Source organism: Aquarana catesbeiana, linkage group LG04 (assembly GCF_042186555.1).
Source record: "Aquarana catesbeiana isolate 2022-GZ linkage group LG04, ASM4218655v1, whole genome shotgun sequence".
Taxonomy (NCBI): domain Eukaryota; kingdom Metazoa; phylum Chordata; class Amphibia; order Anura; family Ranidae; genus Aquarana; species Aquarana catesbeiana.
In genome coordinates, this window is record NC_133327.1 from 233729256 (window position 1) to 233757106 (window position 27851).

The window sequence follows — 27851 nt, forward strand, 5'->3', positions numbered from 1 at the left end:
AGACCACCTGCATACCACAGCGCTGACAGCTTCTCCACCGGAACCTGCACTATGCACCTTTATAACATCTGAGGAGGACGTCCCTGGACCCATTATATGTCCTTGCCTGTATTTATCCTGTCCTTGTGAGTAGCCATTTGGCTGTTGTTTTTATATATTTTAAATTAAAGTCTTTATGATACTGCACTTAGATTGGCGCTTCTTGCCTTCTTTTACATTATCTTTCAGAGCTGTTTGGTTCCACTCTCAAGTAAGCTGCCGCTGGTGCACAGTATCAGATTCCTTTGAACTAATTTTTTCATTGATTTTATATTTTTTCATTGACTATTATTTTTGTCTCTCTCTGGACGTTTGGCTGAGTTTATATATATATTTTTACAGTTTTGATTTTGCATATTCAGGAGATTTAGTTACACCGCCCCTTTTATCCTGGATTTGTTTTTATGTTCATGTATATTATTTTCTATTATTCATGTTTCATGTGTGTTCTTGCGCCATTTATCTCTTTTAGATTAAAAAATCTACCATCGCTACATACTCCCTCCCGCTACAATAGACATTGTCCTCAACATCTGTCACAAAAATAATAACTTCCAAGCCTGAGAGCAGGTATTTGAGCTTAAAACTTGGATTTAGCAAAGAAAAAGGAAAGACAGTAGGAAGACATTATAAGATTAACATTTGTAAAACAATATGTTCACATCCGCAAACAAAACCATCCTATGACTGTACATAACCCCACTATCTATCTAGCTGAAAATCCTAACAGCTTGATAGGAGATCAAATGGATCCTGAAAAGGAAAACATATTAACCACACATGCAACCTATACAGTTTCAGGAGCAAAGTCTCATTTGAAAAAAATGAAACTCTCTTCCCATTATCTACATCAGAATAATCTTTAGGAGTCCATCCCTATATATAAATTTTTTCTTAAATGAAAGAAATCCAGCTAGCAAAAAAGAAGTCCTTGGATTTGAAACACTGAGATGAGTATTCAGATCTTGACCACGAAGATCTCTATATACTGACACTAACTAACTATCTAAAAGTTCTTTTGTCCATAATAACCAATAAAAACCGATGTCCGTGTTTTTCCCAGTTTATCCACTGTAGTGATGAAATATACAACGTCATCTTTTCCGGGTCTGCAAATGACCACTTTGTCAGCATGAATGTGCTGACCATAGTTCCAGTGCATAAAACATCCACTGAAGCATACATCCATAGCAACAGAACATCCAGTTTTTCGGAAAGGCTTAGGCACAGACAAATAGGACCCAGCTGGTGTCCGAAATGAACTAGCAAGTTTTGACAATGTCTCATTTACAGTGCTGTGTGGCTCCACACAAGGTGATGTCTTCCCAGAACTCAGGGCTGTCCATTAAGGGAAAGTCATAGCAGAGGTGACATCCTCGCCTTGAGCCCATAACAGTTCTTGTGACATAGTCTCAAATAGGTCATCATCATCGGAGAGATCCAACATGGATTCTATCTCCGAATCTTCCAGCTCTTCTGCTGGCAGATATTTATTTACAGTCCCAGATACATTCCCCATTAATTGCTCACCCGTTCCTATCGTGGACTTTGTTGGAACCGGTTCGGGTAGTCTCTGGGGTAGGCCTCGGCCACGGCCGCGGGAAGCCTTCACATATCCCACCTTCCTCTGGACAGGTACAACAGGGATAGGCATAGTGGACGTGGAAATCAAAGCAATGTCCGCTGATGAATCGGTAACAGCGGTGTCTCTCTCCGGAACATTCTCGTCAACAACAGGCAAAGTCACGGCCTGCCGTTCTCTTTCAACAGGAGTAGCAGCTTCTACTGTGGCGACACCTGTAGCCCAGGCCATACGATAAGCATGGGGTGACAAACAAATATTCTCCACATTGCGGGCAGCGACCAAATGGATGGAGATGTACGGCCAGTCCTTCACATTTGTGGCAAATCATGCCCAGCCCTTCGATATCTCAGACGGTATAGAGAACAAACCTCCCCTGCAGCTTCAGACGAATACCGGTATCTGTAAGCAGGGTTCTGGTCAGCACAGTACTCAACACGGTGCTCGCAGGGAACATTCTTGGTCCCATAATTGGCTGCATCGCTGGAAAAGACTTGGCCACACTCTGATCTTCTCAGCACGATCACGAGGCCTCTCTTTCTCTCTGGCGCCACATACACGCGTCCCACGCGGTATCAAGTAGGGTAGGCTCCTCCCACTTGTTCTTCTGATCACGTAGCTCCCGGGCTTTTACTGGCGCCCGCCGCCTATGCACTCAGAAATAAAATCCTGCAACTTTTAACCTCTTCTTCTCCTGAGAAAATGCCAGCTCTCACCATAAACTCCTGATGAAACACTTCTTGAGGTTGCAAGAACTGATGGCTAACAAATCCCAGACGAGCCCCCACATGTAGCACTAACTCTCGGTGGAGCTGCTGGTTTAAAGCGGGCTGTTACCTTTACTCTTGACACCTCTGTTTCACCGGCAGCGGGTCTAGGGTCCCGTTGAGTTTACCTCTGGACGATGTCGACACCAACACTTGAGTAGATTTTTTAATGCTTTAATGAACAAATAATAAAGGAAGTAGCAGGAAAGAGGCAGAAGGAAAGTTGCAGGGAAGCTCAAATACCTTTCCTTAGTATTCCTTAGAACATTTTCTGGAATTGAACACTTGCGGTTGAATGGTTGAATGCGTTCCCCCTTGTGGGACCCAATCTTTGCCCGCCTGGATAGGCCTCTCTCACTTGCCTAGCAGCCAGTACGCAGCATGAACAAAAGTCTCTGCCACAGACTTGTTTGGAATAAAACCTGTATGATCTTCTGCCACAGGATGTATTGGTTTGCAATGAATGTCAGACACAGTACTTGAACCTTTAAGCCAACCTGGCAGTACTATGCAGTAAGATTACTTCAGGATACGTCCTCCAATCGAGTCACCAGGCCCCTCTCCAGACCAGCACTCTGCATGATCCTTCCATGATGGGTCCTCCCCTGGGATCTTCTCGGTTCTCCAGCTTCTTCACTCAGGATAGACAGCACAGGACCATTCCTCTGTTGCTGTTGTAGGCCCCAGACAGGCTTCTGGGCCCACCCACACGCCGCAGCGACGTGGGCCTCCGGAACAGATACCTGTCGGCCAGGAGGGCCAGCAGGTGGCTGAAAAAAAAACCCTAAACATGGCGTCTGTCCCATAAATACCCTCTCCTAGAATGCAACTCGGAGGACCACCTTCACCGAGTTGTCTCCGGGACAAAGGAGCACTCATACGCTTCAACATGTTGCTTTTCCAACACCAGCCGATGGTGACAACGACACCCACTGGCACAGTGTGGAACCACATGCAACTCAGCCAAGCTGGAACAGAGGCAAATCTAACTTCCTCTAACAAGTAACCCACACGATTAACCTTTAACCCACAAGAATAAAAATCTACCAGCGCTACATATATATATATATATATATATATATATATATATGCACTTTTTTGCCAGCGGTTTAGACATTAATGGCTGAGTGTTGAGTTATTTTGAGGGGACAGCAAATTTACACTGCTATACAAGCTGTACACTCACTACTTTACATTGTAGCAAAGTATCATTTCTTCAGTGTTGTCACATGAAAAGATATAATAAAATATTTACAAAAATGTGAGGGGTGTACTCACTTATGTGAGATACTGTGTGTATATATAAATATACATAAATATACATATACAGTATATATAAACTTATGTTCGACCTGAACATCGAGCTCATCCCTAGTAAGGATATTTGTTTTAAAAAAAATGTGTTATTTCCACTGAGATTTAAAAAAAATATGTTATATTGCTAAAATGATTATTATATTTGTGCTAACGCTTTGTAAATAAGCCCCCCATTCACACTGGTGCGATTCATCATGCGATTTGACAGTTCCAAATCACATGACAAGTTGCACCCCATTGTCAGAAATGGAACCGTTCAAATAAGGCTCCTGTACTACTTTTTGCCAAATTCATTACCAATTGCATAGACTTCTGCTGTATGAAGTCGCAAGCTGCAATGAAATCGTCAGTGCAAATCACACCGATGTGCGGCTTTGAAATCATGATGAAGTAGCGCGATTTCAAAGCCATACCAGTGTGAATGGGGGCTTAAACCTAAAAAAGTAAGTAAGTATAGCTGTACCTTTTTTTAAATCACGAAAATACTGTATGTGTAATGCTTTAACAAAATGAATCCACAGTAAGTAAAGCTTAAAAAGGGGCAGCTTTAAATGCTTCATAAATAAATCGTTATAGTTATGATAATTTAAGGCAAAATAGTCAGAATTGTCGGTAAGTCAGTAATGCCTGGATCCTTTAAAAGCATATGGTTACTTGGAGACCTCATGCTGTGTACCCATTCATGCACTAAATATAGATGAGCTTGTAGAGCTTCAAACACTCCTGAATTCTTGAATGTTAAGATATCATACAGTGCCGATTACACTTAATTTAAAGTATCATCTGTGCTCATTACTCATCAAGTTAACTGAATAGTGAATGTACTGCATCACGGCTACAATACTAATTAAAGTGCATTCAACTTTAGAGCTTTAGAAGCAATTTTTGTGAAACGCGTCGACCTCTTGACGCAGTAACAATAGAGTTAATATTATAATATTATAGTATCCGATTGGCCTATAATATCTGTATTGAACCAATGTTTTTGTGGTTTTATGAATAATATGTTATGTATAGATTTTAATTTTTGTAATAAAGATAATATTATATTAACTGCTGGTTATCATCACTGCTGGTACCATTATAGTCCGCTCAGCTGTTCTCTACAAACTTTCTAGTATAAAATAGGGATGAGGTACCAATATAGCCCATAATTCCTTGTATCTTTAGAGCTCTGTTTGACATTGAATGATGTAGCTAAAACCATATTACTTTAAAAGAAACCTGGGGTTTCAGTCACCTGACTCCTGCCCAGGTATTACCCTCTGCATTTTACTTACAGTCTGTGGCTCCTCCAATGTGCTTGTGGCTCCTAGCTGTCCGTTTTCCTAAATTCACATTGTGCCAACACTCTTCATAGGATTATACAAGTGAGCACTAATTATTGTCTGTAATACTCGATATTGAGAATGATCTAACAATATTATTCTATCCTTATCAGATAGTTGAGAATTGAGCTAGATATATGTTTAAAACTCAAGCCAACACATTTATTCTATTGGTGGGTAGAGTAGAGATTCCCTTTTTGGCCAATTAACTCTCATTTTCCATACTGATGACTGTCATCACCAGGGCAGAAAGAGAAGAAAAGTAAAACATTTACAGTTGTCACTATAGGTGAAAAAGCCCACTGGGGACATTTGTTCTGGTGACAACTATGGTGTATCTCTGGGACAGATCTTACATTTTGGTGTATCCTTGGGACAGAGGTGAAGGCCATTTTCTATAATAGGGATACAGACAAAACAAATAACCTGTAAGAGCTTTTAAACCCCTATCCACTACCCCTGTCCCCCCCTATCCCTACCCCTGTCCATACCAGGAAAAGAAGGTTAGTGCACCTATAAAGATCAGTTACAGCCAGAACTATTTTGTTTCAGTGGAGTGGGAAAGGGTTGGAACCAATTCCTTTTTGCTGTCTGTGTATCCCCTGGGTGATTTATCATCACCTGTCCTTTTGATAGGGTTTCACAGGGACAGAAAATGGGGGGGGATATATCTAATGGAAAAAGACACAGCATAAACCACTGTTTTGTAGGAGGGGTTAAGTTAGTACCTCTGCAAAGTTTTATTGCTTTCATTTTTTTTTCTGTCTTGGTGACACAAGGGGAGGAAAAATCTCCACAATTAAAGTGGAACTTCAGCCATTTTTCATCTTTCCATCTATTAAATCCTCTGCCCTTGTTGTTTTAACTTTGGATAGTAAAACATTTATTTTCTGCCAGTAAACACCTTATACAGCCCACTTCCTGTTTCTTGTCTGGTAAAAAGCCTAGGCTTATGACATCATGCACAGCTCTCTCTCTCACTCTTGTGAGTTTTCAAGGAAGGGAGGGGGGATGAGTCATAAGAGGGCCAGTGAGAGCTGCAGAGCTGGAGGTGTGCCTCTGTTTGTCTGTGTAAATTCAGGAAGTGAACAGGCAGCAGCTTCAGCTGCCCACAGTTAAAATGGATGCAGCCAGATTTAGTGGAGGGAGATTTCTGCAGCATATTTGGCAAGTACAGAATCACAGTATATATAAAATAATATGGAAAGTGGTTGGAGGGAAGCTTCAGAATGGCAAATATGTTTTTATTTCAAATTATGTGAGCAGACTGCAGTTCCTCTTTAAGTCACAGACCACAGTAAAATCCTGACCACAATGTTAATTCTCCCTAACTCTGAGAAGGGTTTTGTTTGGAATTGGGCCTCCATATATTAATATAGGAATAATTCAACTTTATACAAGCCTATCTTATAACACCTTAGTTAACTGTCAGTTTAATTTATATTAACAGAATAATGTGCTATAGAGCAGTTATAAATGCATAGTTTGAATAGTGCTGAAGAACCCATGATAAATTCAGCAGTAAGTGAAAGAAAGCCCTTCATTTACAAATGAAATATCTGGAGGCTTTGTTATTTTGGAATAATTGTGGATCTATGCAGCATTTGTCTTTCAGAGCAGCAGTTGTTCAGTCTTCTAGCCAATGAGCTAATTTAGTAAGGGAATTCATTTTTAAACACGTTTCAGCACCATGGAGAGTGCTTGCTAAGGCCATTGAAGACTAAAAACAACTTTTTGCAAGAGCTATTGTCTGCAAAAATATACCTTGCGTGTGTGCCTTCTAAACAGGGATAAAAATGTATATGACCTCATTTGTAGTTATAAGTTACAACACCTTTATACTGTACTATATATAGTATATCTCTCAAGTAACTGATTTATAACAGAATCTAAGCTTAATGTACACTTATACATACTGTTCCCCTAGCACTGTCATCTAGTAAGTAGATCCAGCTCCCGTTTCCCAACTGGTGCATGCCTCTTTTATTCCTTGTCTGATTGGTTCATTGTTTTGCAACATTACAACATTGACTTTTCTTAGGCGGTAGTAAAATACACTGAAACTCCCATTCATTAATCAATAGGGAGAAGATAAGTTGAAACAAACAGATATTTCTTCAGAAAGGTATGAATCAACAAAAAAAGATTTCTTAAAGCTGAACTCCATGATTTTTTTTGTGGACACAGCACAAGTGGGCTTATCATAGGTCCAGCTGGCTGCTATTTTTGTGACAATCAGAGCTTCTTTAATGGTGGATACTACAGAAAGGTTGATTTACTAAGAGCCCTTTCACACTGGGGCGGTTTGCAGGTGTTATTGCGCTAAAAATACCGCCTGCAAACCGACCCAAAACAGCCTCTACTGTTTGTTCAGTGTGAAAGCCTGAGGGCTTTCACACTGAAGCGGTGCGCTGGCAGGAGAAGAAAAAAACTCCTGCAAGCCGCATCTTTGGAACCACTCCTGCCCATTGAAATCAATGGGGCAGCGCGGCTATACCGCAGCAATACCGCGGCTATAGCCGCGCTATGCGAGCGGTTTTAACCCTTTTTCGGCCGCCAGCGGGGGTTAAAACCGCACCGCTAGCGGGCGAATACCGCCACAAAAACGACAGTAAAACAGCGCTAAAAATAGCGCTGTTTTACCGCCGACGCCCCCACCACCCCAGTGTGAAAGGGGCCTTAGACTGGAGAGTCCAAAAGCTGGTGCAACTCTGTAGAGAAACCAGCTTCCAGGTTTTCTTGTCAAAGCTTAAACTGGTTGTTAAGCCACTATAATATATTCATCCCAACCTCTCTGTTAAATCAGTGTTTCTCAACTCCAGTCCTCAAGGCGCCCCAACAGGTCATGTGTTCAGGCTCACGATTATTTTGCACAGGTGATTTGATCAGTTTTACTACCTTAGTAATTACCACAGCCATTTCATCTGAGGGAATTCCTTAAAGTATGACCTGTTGGGGCGCCTTGAGGACTGGAGTTAAATAACAATATGTGTCCCAGTGTCTGAGCTATATAAAAAAGATGATGATTTCTACCTTATATCGGAGCATCTCTCGGTGCTCACGTGACTCCTCGTCTCTCTCCTCTCCCAGGCTGACGGCTACAGTGGGAGAGGCAGAGAATCCCCTGCTGACGTCAGCTGAGAGGAGGGGGGAGAGGAGGCGAGAGACGAGCAGGCACATGAGCGCTGGGCGAAGCTCTGATATAAGGTAGGAATAGGTATAGTTTTTTATATAGCTCAGACACTGGGACACATATTGGTAGTTAACAGATGGGATGGAATAAATCTAATATTGTTTTTATAGCAGCGGAGGGAAGGAGTAGCTGACAGGCAGGGGGGGAGGGGGGAGAGGGGGGCAGAGGTACAGAGCAGGGCTCTGGATGATGAAGGCACATAAAATGACCACTGTGTTAGGGCTCAGCAGCCCTGATAAACTGTGGTCAGTTTACAGGGGGGGGACAGAACCAGGCAGGATCAGCCAGGTATTTTAGGTTATACCATGGGGGGGGCAAATGATACAGCACAAGCACTGTGCTGTTATGCATGCTTTAAGGGAACAGGATCTATTTGTTTTGTTTTTTTAGGGTAACAAACACTTTAATTGAACAAGCTGACATTACAATCTGAATGATGAAGAAAAGAGTGACGGCACTTCCAGCATAAAATAATTATTTTGTTCAAATTCCAGTAAAAACGAAGGACATGACATGACATGCAGCCATCTCAAAAATTTCAGTAATCGGGTTTCACACACCTGTGCTTAATCATTGCAATGACTAAGCACAGGTGTGCAAAACATGTTTGCTGAACTTTTTGAGCTGGCTGCATGTCATGTCCTCGTTTTTAATCGAATTTTAATAAAATAATTATTTTATGCTGCAAGTGCCGCCACCCTTTTTTTCATCATTCTGCATCTTTTGGCTCTGGACTAAGCCTGGCACCTGGCTTGCTTTATAGTAGTGGAGACCTCATGATTTGCCTGGAGTGATACAATTCCTTTGTTTCACTGAGCCCCGGTTCACACTGAGGCAGCGCGACTTGCAGCGCGACTGCCTCAGGCGACCTGGACACGACAGGGGAGGCGACTTGCAAAACGACTTCTATATAGAAGTCTATGCAAGTCGCCTCAAGTCGCCCCCAAAGTAGTACAGGAACCTTTTTCTAAGTCGGAGCGACTTGAGTCACTCCGATTAGAACGGTTCCATTGTACAGAACAGGACGTTACTTGTCAGGCGGCTAGGTCGCCTGACAAGTCTTCCTAGTGTGAACCGACCCTAAGAGAAGTTAGAAGCTAATTGGCCACCATGCACAGCTGCACCAGATTTTACACTTTCCAGTTTTAGTAAATCAATCCCAGTGTTTTGTTTTTTTTCTGGAGCTGCAAAAATGAGAGCAGTGTCTGCAAAAGTGAAGGATCCAATTTTTCGTGGTTATGTGACCTGCGCTGTGTCCAAATAAAAAATTCCACGATTTCGAACTCTTGCAATTCTTACAAAGCCTATACTTCAAGATACACTATACTAAAACTTAGGCAATAAAGCCAAGACGCTGATTGGTTTCTATGCAGAGCTGCACCAGATTTTGCACTCTCCAGTTTTAGTAAATCAACCCTATAGTGATGTAGAGATGAAAAAAGATCACCCTACACGATGGAAACATTTGAATAGGGAAGATTTCACTACATGAACTGTAGTGTATTTCTTAAAATACAAAAGGCTCAATTCACAAAGCTAAAACACCAGGGTAAGGATATTTGTTTCAAAAAAGTTAGTTATTTCCACTAAGATTTAAAAAAAATTATATATATATATATATATATATATATATATATATATATATATATATATATATATAGTTACATTGCTAAAATGATCCTTATCATTGTAGTGCAGTTGCACTCTGCAAGGGAATTTGCTCCAGAACTTGTAAATAATGGGAAGCTCTGCTGACTTACATAATCCAATCATGTGAAAGCAAAAATGCTGTTTTTGTTATTTTCCTTGCATGAGATTGAGTATTCTTTGCACAGTAAAGCTTCACTTCATTTACAAAGATCTGGAGCAAATTCCCTTGCAGAGTGCAACTGCTTTTGCAAAGTGCACAGTCTATTTGCCTTTAGCAAATCAACTTCTTTGTCTTTACAGTGTTTGGGTTTTTGTTGCCCTGTTATCTGTTACACAGTACAGGTGATTTTCTTCTTCTTTAAATGGTCACCTTATACTACACTTTAGAGTCTTTGGCTGCTGACTTTTAATCCTGCACCTGCTTGTGTGTATTCCCTCTGCCTTCTTTAGGCATTGTTATGATCCAGAATCATACAGCTGTGTTCAGTGAATCTTGACAGCACTGACATCTCTGAATAGCAAGTAGCATTTTTCTATATATATATTTTTTTAAATCCACCAGGCCGAGGAACTCTATAGAAACTACAAGTAAAGCAGTGATCTTTGAAAGCAGTCTGCTGTTTACTGAACACTAAATCTCATCTACTATTTCCTTTCATTATCTGCCAAGATGGTTGACTTCTCTTTTGCATCCAAACAGGCCAAGATAATTGATGCCAAATATCATTCTGTTGTTAATACTGTAAGAATACAACAGATGGAAGAACTGAAAAAGGGACATTCTTCATATAATTCTTAGTATTTTTTCAACTGGAAAGATTAAAAGACATATTAGGCCTTTGTGTTCATGTACAACTCCAGAAAGTATGAAAGATGTTTGCACTGCAGTATTATGCTTCCCATATCAGCCATCATTATGTGGGCTTCTCAACTGCACCCCTGATGCCCCTGAAGGCTTTATTGATTTATTGGGCCTTTGAAACACATTGAAAATCACAGTAAAGTAAGCTGAACTAAAAGTAAAATTGTAAATACTAGTGGATTACTGGATGTTTTATAGGCCCTATGCATGCACATCTTAGGGGGTCTATAGGCAATTTATAAAACTATTTTAATATATATTTTTTTCTTAGAATTTAAACCAGAATTCAAAGCATGTCTAAAAGAGTTGGCCTAAGTGAATCTTTTTACTTGTTTAGTTTTCAGTGCTGGAATAATAGCTGTTAAACTCAGTATTTCAGTCACCAGAAGTATGCTGCATCAGGGGTTATTTAAGTGTTAGGGGTTAGTGGTTAAGTCAATATTATTTTCAAATGATGGGTAGCAAGTTTATTGCTTACATTTTAAAGGACAAATGCATTTTCAGTACAGTTTACAGTTCATGTAATCTTTCTCCTCTCCAGTATTTTCCCAAATCTTACACTTTGCTGTAGCCTCTACTTGTAAATCTTTAGCCTGGGTTCACATATGTGCAGTGCGAATTGAAGCTCAGGTTTCACTGCAAAGATAAAAATCAGTTGTTCAGAGGTTCCTCTGCGTTTTAGCTGCGGATCAGTGAGCAGGGAGAGGGGGGAGAGGGGGGAGGTGTAGTGAGGAGAAAGGAGAGAATTCATGTTCAGAACGGTGCAATGATAACTTTAATTAAGAGGTAAAGTTATCCTTTAAGGGCGAAGTTCAGTATTAAATTGGGGTCAGCTTAAAGCGGAGGTCCTCTGAAAAAAAAAATATTAAAAGCCAGCAGCTACAAATACTGCAGCTGCTGACTTTTAATATATGGACACTTACCTGTCCAGAGAGCCCGCAATGTCGGCAGCCGAAGCCGATCCATTCTTCAGCTCTCAGCTGCTAATAAAAGAATAAGTACAGTGCTGCGCTAGACCAAAGAGAACACTAGGATAGCAGCTAACACACCTATAGACTCAAGGCAAAAAGTAACAATAAAAAATATAAAAGTGTAGCGCTATATCCTCAACAAACGTGTACATCACAAACCCATAAGTGCATATATATAGTAAATAAATATTATCAAACCATGTATGACCATAAATATGGATTGCACAATATAGTTATACTGTGTTAGTCAATAAAGCAATTAGGTGAAAAGATGAAAAGTACACCTTATTGACAAATAAAACAGTGACTAATATTAAGAAAACCGTGATGGTTCCATAAACCTAACACCTCAAATATTGTAGAAAATATCCTGAAACATAACAGTCCATAATGAAAATGCTGCTGCCATCCTCGGTGAGGGAATAAGGAAGTGAAGCCGTGCGGCTTCACTTCCGGGTTCCCTACTGCGCATGCGCAAGTCACGCTGCGCGTTCTCTCAGGTCCCTGCTGTGTTCTGGGACCTGTGTGTCTCCCAGAATACAGCGGGGGAGGACGGGGGAGGATGGGGCAGGCACCGGAAGTGGCATAGGTCACTGCAAGCACCGCTGTGATCTATGCTAGGAAGTGTGAGCAAATACCTGTATTAGACAGGTATCTGCTCCCTCCTTCCCCCTGAAAGGTGCCAAATGTGACACCGGAGGGGGGGAGGAATCCAAAAAGTGGAAGTTCCATTTTTGGATGGAACTCCACTTTAAGGGATATGTTTTTATGGTTTGTTTGAGCCTAGATGTTAATTGTGAGGTTATGAATTAGGAGTTCATTTTTGATTTATGATTTGTCTGAGTAGACTAGTAGAACCTAAGTAGGTTTGATTTTTTTTTGTCTGAGTAGAATAAGGACTATAATTTATGTTGTCCACACATTAGGTAATGAACACATTGTTGAAGGTGGTTGAAATTGACAAAAATTGGCTACAGTATGTCCTGAAATGTTTTTTAAACATTTTTTAGCTGTTGAAGGCCAAACTTAGAGAAGGTTTTGTGCAAGGAATGCAGTATTTCCAGACTGAATATGTTCCTGTGTACTACTCAGCCGTATTCATCCCAAAACAACCATTCAGCCAAACTCCTCTTTTTCGTTTCCTAATATCCCAAAATACAGCATACAGTATAGTAGATATGCTTTCAAATTTCATATGTCCTGAGGGGTAGTTTTGGATAATATCTGGATCAATGTTGCACAGGCATTCCAATATCACAGATGCTTGCTGCATTGGGCATAAGGAAAGGTCACATTGCACATAAACGTGAACCATCTGTAAACACCATCATATGCACAATAATAAATAGCTGGGCCATAGAATGCAATCATTTAAGTTCAATAAACCAGTTCTAATGCAGACAATTCCAGTTTAAAAAAAAATGCTTCAGTATGCAAATCTATAGCTAATTAAGTAGTTAAGAACAACTTCCTGAACTACAGTCTCATTAATTTAAGCTTATAGCCCCTGCGCGCAAGAATGAATTTCTTAAACAGGACCATGGTTCTGTGACACTGGACATGTTTAATGTGAAGGAAGTTGGAGTGGACAGCATCATTAAACAAGTCCTGTTTAACCGACCAAGACTTTGTTTATGAACGACTGTTCTTTCAGTGTAAGTGGAATGCCTGCATTTAAAACTGTACTCCAATCTAACAGCTAAATGTGCAAATACACTCAGGCAGCTGTTGTAACTTCCAAAGAATTTGTATTTCTGTCCATCCAGTCCTGAGTTTTTCCCATCTCTGCCACTCAACACTGCCCTGTCTGCCAGGGCAGGAGACCTGATTTTTCTCTGCTGCAGTAAAGTAATATTTAGACACTTTGTCCCATCTTGTCTTTTCTCCAGCCCATGGCTTGGCAGTGAATAGAGACTGATGATCTCACCTTTTTGTCACACCTGCTCTACCCTCCTATGAGCATGTTTGTCATGATTAGAGGTCAGATTCGAAGTCCAGTTGTTGTAGTGGAATTACCACCGACCAGCAGGATAGGTACACAAGCAGTCGCCCTAGTGAATGAAGCGTGCTCATCTGAGGTACAGAGTTTAAGTACTGACCGGTGTTCACCAGAGCTCCTGATAGTGGAGATGGATTTTGCTGTATGTTAGTACCAGGTACTCAAGATCGCTCCACCAGGAGGGTCAATAACGAGTGGTAGCAAAATATGGACGGCAGCATGGAAGATGGGAGCGAGATACTGGCTGGAGAGAGCACAATAATCTGGCAAACTGGAAGTGAAGAGACATGGCGAAAAGCAGGAAGTTCATGGGAGGAGCAAAGAGTCCAGAGTTCAAGACAAACAAGGTTCGAGAAAGGATCATTCAAGGAATTGTCCAAGCAAGTGTCCCAGCAGCTGTCCAGCATTCCAGGTAGCGCAGCAAGAAGAGAAATTGCCTAACACAGCAGAGGCTCTGGGTTTAAATCCAGGCTCTGGGTTCAAATCCAGGCCCTAGCAATGTTCTTTGTACTACAGCACAAAAGATCGGTTCCCTATTCTACTTTTCCCTCTGAGCCCTGTTGTATAGATGGTTGCTAAATCTAATACCAAATGAAATTCAGGTGCATTTAAAAAATACTTTTAATTGTGTATTAATTATTACAGAGCTGAATTATTGTCTTTTATATCTGCTTGGAGTTCAGCTTTAATAAACATAGAAATGATTAACAGCCATTCCTTTAGCTTGCCAATAGGTACACTACCTAGCTGTACCATCACTGGTTAAACCAGCCGAATGGTGTGCAAGTATTGTATTATCTCTATATCAAACTATGGTACTAATACACTTACACAAAGAGCAACAGAGATGTGCAAAGAAGAGCAATGGATTGGATTTTATTTTAATCAAGTGTTTTTTTTGGTTGCAATCAGAAGGCTAGGAAGGATACTGCAACTACATAAACTTACAAGTACTTAGCTGAGATGGGGCAAACAATACTTCCAGTGACAAATTACTGTATAGCACTACACAGTGCTACTATAAGCCAAACTCTGGGTTAATGTTTTTTAGTATAAAAATGTAAGTGTGACAGCGCTGCAATTATAATATAACAAAATACAACTTTCCAGTGATAATGCAAATATAAAGAATATGAAAAAAATTAGGCAAAAAAGTCCCACAAAAAATAATATGGAAAATGAAAATTAAATAGTGCTACAATAATAATGCTGCAATAATAAATAATTTACCAAGAAAAATACTTTCCAGTGATAATGCAATATATAAAAAAAATATAAAAATTAAGTGATGCAAAAAAGTCCAATATTCAATAATAAGAAATCCTCCACGGTGATGATTCTTCTAACAAAACTTTATCCTGAGTGTTCCCACCAACACATGCAATGGACGCTCACCTCCTTTATGCGACCCCTAGGGGTCAAATACGCCTTTGCACTCAGTGCCAATAAGCCTTTCAAGGAATCTTCTGTAATCTTTAATCAAACGACACCATCAATGGCCAACATAAGTCGCATCTGCTGTACTGCTTTCACTTTTTAAGACCAGTATTGTGGAAATACATATGAAAAATTACAAGAAAAAGTGAACAGACAGCCCATCCCTACTAGACAGATAGTACCAATGATCAAAGCTGTGCACCTGCCTGTCACTTCACAAGGTAGAAAGCATTTTTAGGGTGTTGGTGTCTGAAGCAGGCCATGCTACTACAGACAATGCAAATTTGTGCCTTCCCTGTGACTATTGCAATGCTTATCAATATTAATTGGATAGGGGGCAGAGGCAAAGCTACCACCTTGCGAAGGGCCCCTGTCCACCCTAAATACCTCTGGTTATAAGAGGGTACTCTCTGGTACTCAAGAGGGTTATATGGAAGAAGAGGCTCTGGGAATAAAAAAATATGGATACATCATATTGATCATCATGTCTGTGACATCTTGAGCTTTCTTAACCCCAACTGCAATCATTATTTTCAGAACATGTCTAAGGATTTATAGTATCAGAGAGCTGCATCCTTTACTAAGCCCACATTTTTTTTCTTATGTTTTCCTTTGACCGGCATGGGCAAATACATAGTATATTTTTTATTGCAGTATGTTAGATATAAAGAGCAGCAATGCTAGGCATATTTCAGCCAATCCTTACCTTAATCTTTAGTAAAATGTCTCTGGGCTGACTTCTTTTTTACGGGACTAACCCTATTCTATCTAACAAAACCCCATGCAAAATGAGTTAAATCTCCATACTAAAGGAAGCTAGCAAATGAACAACAGCAGCATTGTAACCATCACAAACAACATTAAAAGCCATTTAAAAAACATATATAAATCAGCATACCGTATATACTCGAGTATAAGTCGTTCCGAGTATAAGTCGAGGCCCTAATTTACCACAAAAAAAATGGGAAAAACTTAGTGACCCGAGTATAAGACGAGGGTGAGAAATGCACAGCTACTGTAAGTGGAAAAGAGGGTCAACAATGCCCATTTGCAGCCTCACTGTGCCCATTTGCAGCCATAGGTCCCCCGAACTTCAAACTCGGTAGTTAAGGGTTCCTAGATGCCCCCTAGCTGCAGCCAAAATTTGGGGTCTCTGAACCCAAAGGATCCCGAAATGACATTGCTGCAGATGGACACAGTTGACTGACTTTGGGGCCCCGTATCTTGGGGCCACTTAGTGTTAGGAACCCCAAATTTGGTGTGCAAACCCAGTGGAACTAGCACCATAAAATATCCAAAGCTGGGGTTTCTAGCACCAAGTGTCCCCGAGATACAGGGCCCCAAAAATCAGTTCAGAAAATGTCAAGCACTTCTGCAGCAGAGAATGACATTTTCTGAACCGGGTTTGGGGCCCTGTATCTCGGGGCCACTTGGTCCTAGGAACCCCAGCTTTGGATATGTGGTACCAGTTCTACTGGGTTTGCACACCAAATTTGGGATTCCTAGCATCAAGTGGCCCTGAGATACGGGGCCCCAAAGTCGGTTCAGAAAATGTCAAGCACTTTTCTGCAGCAGAGAATGACATTTTCCGAACCGATTTTGGGGCCCCGTATCTCGGGGCCACTTAGTGCTAGGAACCCCATCAAGTGGCCCTGAGATACGGGGCCCCAAAGTCGGTTCGGAAAATTAAATTTTTTGCTGCAGAAAAGTGCTTGACTCCAGTATAAGTCGAGGGGGGGCACTTTCAGCACAAAAAAATGTGCTGAAAAATTCGACTTATACTCGAGTATATACGGTAAATGTCGACACATGGACACATGTCAACAGTCAAAATAGTATATGGATATACTGTGTTCACCGTCAAGCACAAGGGGTTTGAATGAGGTTCAGGGGGCGGTTTTTTCAATATGAAACCAAAATCAAGAACACGGGGACATGACCTCAAACTAACTGGAGCATAGTTCAAAACTAAATTTACAAAGTATTATTTTGCTGAAAGGGATGATGCTTGGAATAAACTTCCAGCAGAGGCAGTGAGACAGTCAACAGTAAATGGCTTCAAACATGCTTGAGACAAAAATAGATCTATACTCAGACAAAAAAGTAATGAAAAAAAAACAAAAAATACAAACAATAGAAAAACAAAGAACAGACTCTATGGAATACTCCTGTCTTTTTCTGCATCCTTTTTCTTATGTTTCTATATGGAGAAAAAGCAAGATAGAAAGAAGGAACAGTGCACTTTTTTATCTACAGATGTTTCTGGTGACAACTGTTGAGTTTTTGCTCTCACAATTTATTTTCATTTTTGATGGCATATACTACCTTCAGAGAAGTGGGGCTTTCACAGGGCAAAATTTCCCTCCTCCCTTGCCAATCTATATGGGAGGCTATTGTAGCTATATAAATTACCTGATTGTTATATGATAACAATCTTCCGCTAAATTGTCAGATTTTATTATTTAAAGTGGTTGTAAACCTCAGTCATGAAATCTGAACAAAGCACATATACTGTATCTCTAGTGTTTACTTGTCTCCCCCCAAAGCTCTAAAGCCTGGTAAACACTATACATTTTTTTTTCCGTTCAACCCAGCAGGAAGAGCCGCTACTAACAGATCAATGTTAGTACAGCAATCTCATCCACTGAGCTATTGTGTTCTGCCCCCCTGCCAGAATACACTGGTCAGCGCTTGCAGCCATTGGCTGATCGGGTGCTGATCAGGTGCTGATCAGCAGACTTTTTTTGGTCATGCCCCTTTGACAGCAGCCGGCCGAATGGCTGGCTTCTGTCTGACCAGCTGTTGTACACAGGGGCTAAATATCGGGCAGCATTGGCCATTTCAATAGAAACTGGTCGCTGCCGCCCAATATTTGACCCATGTGTACGACCCTTAAGTGTCATTTCTCTCTGGTGCTTCGTTCCTTTGTTATCAGCATGTGTCACTTGTGAGAAGTTTTCCCTACACATGAGATACATTTGTGATGGGGAGGGAACTCAGCACACAGCTTGTCTATTCAGAACACAACTCTGCATCCTTCCTTCATTCCTGTGCCGTGTGTGAGAAGTGTCAGAGCCTGAGGGAAGGGAGAACATCTGAAGAGAGCTGCCTGTGCTTGAGTGTGAGCTGAGCAGCTGTCCACAGTCCACCTGCACAGCACCTGCCCCTACCTGAGGTGTTGCAACCTGCCTGTCACTGTGTCCATGTTCTGGAGGCCCGGCATTGACCCTCACCCTGTCTATTCTGCCACTAGTGAGATCCCCATAGCAGCATTGTCTGCAGGAGTCCGAATCCAAGTACTGTTCATAAACTCATAGAGCCGGCTCTTGATAGCGACCTCTTGTCTCTCTTTTAGAATAAAATCTTCCCTTTACATAAGACCCTGAGAAGTAACACAAAGCTTTGATTTCAAAACACTGACATGAATGTAAAATATACTGTATGCAAGCTACAGTGATCTTAATAAAGAAGCTGCTTAGAGAGTCCTATGTGTAAACCCTCTCCAAAGAAACAACTAGAAAAAGCGCTTTGATGTAGAAAGAATATCACTACAGTGAAAGATAACTTTCCCATATGGTCAATACTCACCCCGTGATACATCATCCATCACCTTTATACCCTGGATGTGATTTTATTTGAGTTATAGCGCTACACTTTTTACTTTTCACATCATCCATCCAGCCTTCACTATTTTAACATACAGACCAGACCCGGTTTTCTAAGGCTCTGAGGAAGAGGGAAACCCTCGAAACGCATTCGTTGAATATTTCCCCTTTTATCCCTTGTATGGGCATCATTTTACATGTATTACTGTTTGTTTTAGTGCTATTACTCTTGTGACTCAGCCACCTATGAATACGTGGTATTTTCTGTATATACCAATTTGTTTCAAATAAACGTTTTAAAATGATTCATGCATCAGGCTATATGCCTTCCTTATCTCTATTGTGTATGGTACTTTGGACTTCCCCCAGTTGGCCAAGGCAGCGGGGCATGCATGACTAACTACATACCAACACCACCACAAAAATACCACCAACTTTATCTAAGGTCCCCTGCACTAGCACAGGAGAATATCTTTTCTGTTTATTCATTTAAGGGGGCGTGTCCCTTTTCTTCCAATCAGCTCTCATGCACTGTACAAGAGCTCTATCTGCAGCTCCCCATCCATCCTCTATGCTCCTGACAGATGAAGAAGGATTTTACAGGGATGTAGAGAAGAGAAGACTGCACATAAACAAGTAAAGCTTATGTAGGATGATTTGTTTCATCTCTGTGTATTATCTGAGGCCAGTCACTTCAGTGTCGATATGTGAGGGTTTACAACCACTTTAAATAAACTTCAACCAGCTAAATGTGTCCTTCACTAGTGAACAGAATGCTATCAATATCAATTTCTTGGATATGACTCTTTGAGAGGATTTTAAGACAGGTAAAGTATGTTTGTCTTCTTTTTGTGCACAGTATGAGGGCAATTTGACATTGTCATCCATTACCATAAAGCAGTACAAGCAAGAGAATTTACAAGAACTGTCTAGAAATGTATGTGTTAGAAACCACTTTAATTGAGACAGGTTATTGTCAGAGAAATGTCCAAAATGAACCATTGATAAAGCAAAGACTATTGTCAACTCAAAGGGTAGGGAGTTTTCATCAAATGGTTAGTTGAGGGAGAGTGCAGAAAAAATCAGGATAGTAGCTACAATACTATCTTTGTCACTAAATTTTATAAGGAATATAGTAAAATGTTTCAGATTATGAAAGGGAACCTGCTTATTTTACCATTCAATAAGAAATAACATATGATTTTACAGTAGGGTTGCCACAATTCAAGCAGGAGAGCTCCCACATTGGGATCATTTCTTTTTCCTAGTTACACTATATTACCAATACTTTTGGTAATATAGTTACACTATATTACCAAAAGTATTGGGATGCCTGCCTTTATGTGCACATCAACTTTAATGGTGTCATAGTCCTAAGGGTTTAATATTGAGTTGGTCCATCATTTGCAGCTATAACAGCTCCAACTCTTCTGGGAAGGCTGTCCACAAGGTTTAGGGGAATGGGAATGTTTGACCATTCTTCCAGAAGAGCATTTGTGCACAAACAAGATCCATAAAGACATAGCTGAGCGAGTTTGGGGTGGAGGAACCTGACTGGTCTGCACAGAGTCCTGACCTCAACCCGATAGAACACCTTAGGGATGAATTAGAGCAGAGACTGTGAGCCAGGTTTTTGATCCAATATCAGTGCCTGACCTCACAAATGCACTTCTGGAAGAATAGTCAAACATTACCATAGACACACTCCTAAACCTTGCGGACAGCCTTCCCAGAAGAGTTGAAGCTGTTATAGCTGCAAAGGGTGGGCTAACTCAGTATTGAACTCTATGGACTAAGATTGGGATGCCATTAAAGTTCATGTGCATGTAAAGGCAAGCATCCCAATACTTTTGGTAATATAGTGTATTTTGAGAGTATAATGAAGTGTATTACTGACACAGGGGCCAAAGTCAACTGCTGCTGTCAATATCTGTAGGTATTGTATTGTTCACAAGAAAGCAAGACCGGTATAATCTATGGTGACTAATGGGGTTTCCCTGATTTCACAGTTTATAAATTGTAACACTCCTAATGTTGTGCATGTGATTTCCCACACAAAATGTAATGTACAGTATGTAGGCTGTATTGGTAGATTACCCAATTCCAGACCAGTGATTTACCCGTACGTTGCTGGAATTTGGGTGGCTATACCAGGATGATGCCTGCAGCCATAAGCATCACCCCAGTACCGGCTTTTAGAGCCAGCGGTCAGCTCTCTTGCAAAAGCAATCCTAGCAGCTAGCAAGCCGCTGGACTGCTTTTACAAGCAGTGGAGGGAGGACCGGAACTGCTTTTACAAGCAGTGGAGGGGACTGCCCCACCACCATCACCACCACCACCTTCCGTGGCTTGCTCGGGCTCTCCCACCTCACTGGACGGGATTGGCTTTGATTTCCACTATGATAACACAGAAGCAATGACCTGATATCACTTCCAGTTTACCCGGATGTCAATGGCACAATTTAAAAAAAAATCAAAAGCATTCAAAAACACTGATCTTGGTGTTTTAAATGCTTTGGAGGGCACAGGAAGGATTTGTTATAGACCCCAAATTTATACATATGCACAAAGAGTACCTGTCACATGCCTATTGCTGTTGCAATGATGTTTACATTCCTTGTGACAGCAATAATAAAAGTGATACAAGAAACAGTGTAAAAAAATAAATAAAGTGCCCCTATCTCCCTGTGCTCGTGAGCAAACACACACGTTGGTCCTGCACTCAAGCAAACAGCAACTGTCCCACACATGATGTGAGGTATCACTGCGAATGTCAGATCATGGGCAGTAATTCTAGCACTAGACCTCCTCTGTATATCTAAAGTGGTAACCTGTAAAGGCTTTTAAAATGTCGCTTATGGATAGTGAAATTTACGTTTTGTCACTGTTGCGCAGGCGTGCGCAATTTTAAAGCATGATATGTTTGGTATCCATTTATGCTCAAAAAGGAAGGAAGGGTCAAAGGAAGGCACAAGGAAGTGACTCCCTTAGGCCCAGAAACAGTTACTATGGATATAATGGACATTCATGGGAGAGTAGTGTTAAAAAAATTATAAAGTTTATTAGCATGACATATATTAAAATAGCAATAGTTAATTCATCAGATTTACGAATAAATACGATCCACTATACACTGAAAAATGTGCTCACCGGGTGCTGATTGCACACGATCTGCACATAAGTCAGATGAACAAAATTGACAGACAATGACAAACAGATACTCACATATAACAAACAATGTGCAGGCGCCTAGACTCCCACAGATGCACAATGTCCCTACGGCCAATCGCCACATCAAATTAACCAAAAAATAGGGTCTAAACTAGTACTAAGGAGGCATTGTGCATGTGTGGTCCCCCGGGGGGAGGGGGGGAGGGGAGAGGGTTTTGTGGATAATCAAAATTCACTAACTAAACCCATCTGGGAGGGCCCCACTGACTGTGTCACCAACTGCTAAATAGGATCCAAATTAGAAAAATAAGAAAAATAAGAAAATTAATGAACCTGAAATCATTGCATGCGCATGCTCCAAGCATATCAAACAGAGCCAAAGGAATCCATTTCTGCAGTATAATGGAACACAACCAGCGAAGAAACTCTATAGGGCATTTGGAGTGATAAAATCACATGAATTTTTTGCTGCGGTCTCCGCCACGTGTAAGTCGCAAGGTACAGCTGATTAGCTGGGGATAACTTGGTTGATAAAACAAAAGTCAATCATTAAATCAGCAGATACTGCTCCAACATGTCAGAGTGTCCCAAAATCCGCTTAAAACAAAGCACAACAACACTGCTAGTAATGCGAGAGGGAGAGCTGAGACTGAAATCAGTAGAGTTACGTTACCACCTCTTGTTTGCAGGGGGTCCGGACAGCATCTCCTAAGTGTCACTGGTAGCCGAGTTACACCGTGGTTAACCTGCTTATTAGTTGGATAACTTCTGCTGTGGTTTGCTCCTATGGGGACGTGGTGGATAGCAGTCCATTCCTATTGAAGACCCAGACTACAGCTGCTACTAATAGCGACTTGTTTGGCGGTTCCTTTAGGAGGGATGTTATTTCTCCTGTCGGCAGCGTCCCTCAACTCCCATGCCGAGGGGGAGATAGCAGAGTCGGCGTCTGCACAGCGTGGTTACGTTGACGCGTTTCGCAACGTCATTGGTTACGTAGCTTCAACTGGACGTTTTCTTATTTTTCTTATTTTTCTAATTTGGATCCTATTTAGCAGTTGGTGACACAGTCAGTGGGGCCCTCCCAGATGGGTTTAGTTAGTGAATTTTGATTATCCACAAAACCCTCTCCCCCCTCCCCCCCCGGGGGACCACACATGCACAATGCCTCCTTATTACTAGTTTAGACCCTTTTTTTTGGTTAATTTGATGTGGCGATTGGCCGTAGGGACATTGTGCATCTGTGGGAGTCTAGGCGCCTGTACATTGTTTGTTATATGTGAGTATCTGTTTGTCATTGTCTGTCAATTTTGTTCATCTGACTTATGTGCATATCATGTGCAATCAGCACCCGGTGAGCACATCTTTCAGTGTATAGTGGATCGTATTTATTCGTACATCTGATGAATTAACTATTGCTATTTTAATATATGTCATGCTAATAAACTTTATAATTTTTTTAACACTACTCTCCCATGAATGTCCATTATATCCATAGTAACTGTCTCTGGGCCTAAGGGAGTCACTTCCTTGTGCCTTCCTTTGACCCTTCCTTCCTTTTTGAGCATATTTGTTTTAGTTACGGATATGACCTCCTAATTAGAGGAGAGACACTGGGTAAGAGTTACATTGTGCAGACTAGGCATTTATTTTCCAGGTGGTCCCCCTCCTTTTCCTTTTTTTTCCTTTGGTATCCATTTACTTGGAGTAACATCATCTTTTATATTTTACAAAAAAATTGGGTTATGCATTGTGTTTTTTTTTTTGCAGTAAAATTTTAAAAAGTGTACTTTTATCCCAAAAAAATAGCAAAACCCACTAATTTATTCTCTAGGGTCTCTGTTTTAAAAAATATATAATGTTTAGGGGTTCTAAGTAATTTTCTAGCTAAAAATACTGATTGTTACATGTAAAAAAAAGGGCCAGAAAAGGCCTGATCTGGAAGTGGATACTCAGGATAAGAATTGGTTAGCATTTTTGTGCTGGTAAAAGTTTTAAAACAATAAACTACTGTATTCAGACATTCATGGAATAATCATGTCGGAGATATAAAATTATTTATGTTTCATAGTGCATAAAAAGTGGAGGGTTCCCAGTGGGGGGGAGATTTTAATGTTGTTGTTGTTGTTGATAGTTACATTGTTGTTGTTAGATTGCTGGTTTAATTTTGTATGGAGATTTGACTGCTGTCCACATATTGTATAACATATGTATCAAACACAAGGCCCGCAGGCTGAATGCGGCCCGCCAGGCCATTTCACTCAGGGTTTTTTTTCAGCAGAAAAGTGGCAGAACTCTATACTGCCACCTCCAGCTCTCGCCCTCCACTTCCTGCTTACCACTGCTTACCACTGTCACTCGTAAACACAGAATTCTTCTGTGTTTGCAAGAACAGATTTCCTCCTGGCGGCTCTCACAGATCCCTGCATGCCCTGCAAACATGGCAGGGAAAAGGGAGAGGCATGTGCAGTATGCAATGGGGCATCACGTGGTAAGTTGCACTGGGATCCCCATCTGTGCCCGGGGGGCACAGATACTGACCAATGACCCCCTTGCAAGTGAGAGAGAGAGGCAGAGCCATTTAAACCTGCCAGGAGGTACTAGAGCTGAGCCAGGTAGATGGGATGCAAGAAAGCTTTTGGGGGGGTGTCTGAGGGAAGTGGAGGAAGATGTATGCAGGGGTGGGGTATAAAGGAGAGTAGAGCAGAGGTCAGAGCTGAGGAGGGGTGAACGTGAGATGTGAAATGCCTGTGGAAGAGAGCTAAAACCTGTACACTGTACCTGATAATCTGCAGCCTTCTCTTCTCTACATTTGTTCAAAGTCCAGAATTTATAAAGCTTGTCTGAGTTGTCAGAAAACAGGGGGCAGAGAGCTGAAATTACACACTGCAAAGCTCAGTGAGGGGGGTGCTGATTGCTGATTGGAGGGAAGAGACACACACCCCTTTTACACAGCACACAGGAACAGAGCTGAGGCTGTCATCCACAAGCTGTGATCTGGAGCTCCCTGCCCTGTCACCTTTTTTCTCCGACAGAAAAAGTCAGACGGGAGCTTTTCATCGTATATTCCGATCATGTGTATGCCCCATCGGACTTTTTTCGTCGAAAATTCTGATGGACCTAGAAAGAGAACACGTTCTAAATTTTTCCGACAGAACCAATTCCTAACGGGAAAACCGCTCGTCTGTATGCTGTTCCGACGGACCAAAAATGACGCATGCTCTGAAGAAAGTATGAGACGGAAGCTATTGGCTACTGGCTATTGAACTTCCATTTTCTAGTCCCGTCATACGTGTTGTACGTCACCACCTTCTGGATGGTCGGAATTTGGTTTGGCCATGTGTATGCAAGACAGCTTGAGCGGAATTCCGTCGGAACTCTGTCAGAAAAACCTTCAGAGTTTATTCCAATGGGAAAACCGGTCGTGTATACAGGGCATTAGTGCTCTGGATTGAGAGACACTACAGAAAGATATGCTTTGCTCATATTTTGTGTCTGAAGCTTATAACCACTTTAAAAATCAGATCAAGTTTGGATGGTGACCTATTTGGTCTTGTAGTTCTTTCACTTTGCGAGATGTTGCTGCCATGCATCCCTTTCTGTGGTTCAGTCCTGATATTGCAACAGCCAGGTAAGCTAATTAATGTCTTCCTATGTCAAATATATTTTTATCATAAGATGCCACTTTAACCAATAAATTATAAATCTGTAGACAGAATTTATTGTCTGTATGGTTACTAGGGATGAGCTTCGTGTTCGAGTCGAACCCATGTTCGACTCGAACATCGGCTGTTCGCCCGTTCGCCGAATTGCGAACGATATGGGCCGTTCGCGCTAAATTCGTGTGGCGCGTCACGGCCCATAATTCACTGCGGCATCGCAGTGCATTGCTGGCTGATGATTGGCCAAGCATGCACTATGACCCGCATGCTTGGCCAATCACAGCGCCGTCAGTAGAGAGAGCTGTAATTGGCCAAAGCCAGGGTGGCTTTGGCCAATTATGGCTCAGGAGATTTAGTACACACCCCACACTATATAAGGCCGCCTGCACGGCGGCCCTGTGTAGTGTGTGTTCCGGTGTGCTGAGAGATAGAGAGAGAGAGAGAGACAGTGTCATTTGATTTGAGTTAGATAGATTAGGCAGAACAGTCAGTCAGTTAGCTGCACTTACAGTGTATTGTGTATATATATGCATCCCAGGTGTTGCATATATATATATACACTGTATTCAGTTTAGCTAGATCCGTTCCTGTTATCTTCTATCTAGACTATTTACATTTAATGCAGTGCGTCCTGCTCATAGTGTTCAGCTAGATCCGTTCCTGCTATTTACATTTAGTGCAGTGCGTCCTGCTCACAGTGTTCAGTTAGATCCGTTCCTGTTATCTTCTAGACTATTTACATTTAGTGCAGTGCGTCCTGCTCACAGTGTTCAGCTAGATCCGTTCCTGCAATTTACATTTAGAGCAGTGCGTCCTGCTCACAGTGTTCAGCTAGATCCGTTCCTGCTATTTACATTTAGTGCAGTGCGTCCTGCTCACAGTGTTCAGCTAGATCCGTTCCTGCTATTTACATTTAGTGCAGTGCGTCCTGCTCACAGTGTTCAGCTAGATCCGTTCCTGTTATTTACATTTAGTGCAGTGCGTCCTGCTCACAGTGTTCAGCTAGATCCGTTCCTGCTATTTACATTTAGTGCAGTGCGTCCTGCTCACAGTGTTCAGCTAGATCCGTTCCTGCTATTTACATTTAGTGCAGTGCGTCCTGCTCACAGTGTTCAGCTAGATCCGTTCCTGCTATTTACATTTAGTGCAGTGCGTCCTGCTCACAGTGTTCAGCTAGATCCGTTCCTGTTATCTTCTAGACTATTTACATTTAGTGCAGTGCGTCCTGCTCACAGTGTTCAGCTAGATCCGTTCCTGTTATTTACATTTAGTGCAGTGCGTCCTGCTCACAGTGTTCAGCTAGATCCGTTCCTGCTATTTACATTTAGTGCAGTGCGTCCTGCTCACAGTGTTCAGCTAGAGCCGTTCCTGCTATTTACATTTAGTGCAGTGCGTCCTGCTCACAGTGTTCAGCTAGATCCGTTCCTGTTATCTTCTAGACTATTTACATTTAGTGCAGTGCGTCCTGCTCACAGTGTTCAGCTAGATCCGTTTCTGCTATTTACATTTAGTGCAGTGCGTCCTGCTCACAGTGTTCAGCTAGATCCATTCCTGTTATCTTCTAGACTATTTACATTTAGTGCAGTGCGTCCTGCTCACAGTGTTCAGCTAGATCCGTTCCTGTTATCTTCTAGACTATTTACATTTAGTGCAGTGCGTCCTGCTCACAGTGTTCAGCTAGATCCGTTCCTGTTATCTTCTAGACTATTTACATTTAGTGCAGTGCGTCCTGCTCACAGTGTTCAGCTAGATCCGTTCCTGTTATCTTCTAGACTATTTACATTTAGTGCAGTGCGTCCTGCTCACAGTGTTCAGCTAGATCCGTTCCTGTTATCTTCCTACTGACAGGCAGGCTTGTCTGGTTACAGTATATAAAGCTACCTGAAGAAAATTACAGGTGTTCTATTTGATCCTATTAGTACCACGGTCAGGCAGCTAGACTATTTACATTTAGTACAGTGCGTCCTGCTCACAGTGTTCAGCTAGATCCGTTCCTGTTATCTTCCTACTGACAGGCAGGCTTGTCTGGTTACAGTATATAAAGCTACCTGAAGAAAATTACAGGTGTTCTATTTGATCCTATTAGTACCACGGTCAGGCAGCTAGACTATTTACATTTAGTGCAGTGCGTCCTGCTCACAGTGTTCAGCTAGATCCGTTCCTGTTATCTTCTAGACTATTTACATTTAGTGCAGTGCGTCCTGCTCACAGTGTTCAGCTAGATCCGTTTCTGCTATTTACATTTAGTGCAGTGCGTCCTGCTCACAGTGT

The 27851-nt window shown here is 41.5% G+C and overlaps 1 protein-coding gene across 6 annotated transcripts in view; it reads left to right on the forward strand.

The window, feature by feature from the left end:
- Window positions 1-27851, forward strand: part of KCNMB2 (potassium calcium-activated channel subfamily M regulatory beta subunit 2) — an 846546-nt gene that overhangs the window by 706916 nt on the left and 111779 nt on the right. The gene's annotated exons all lie outside the window — the stretch shown is intronic.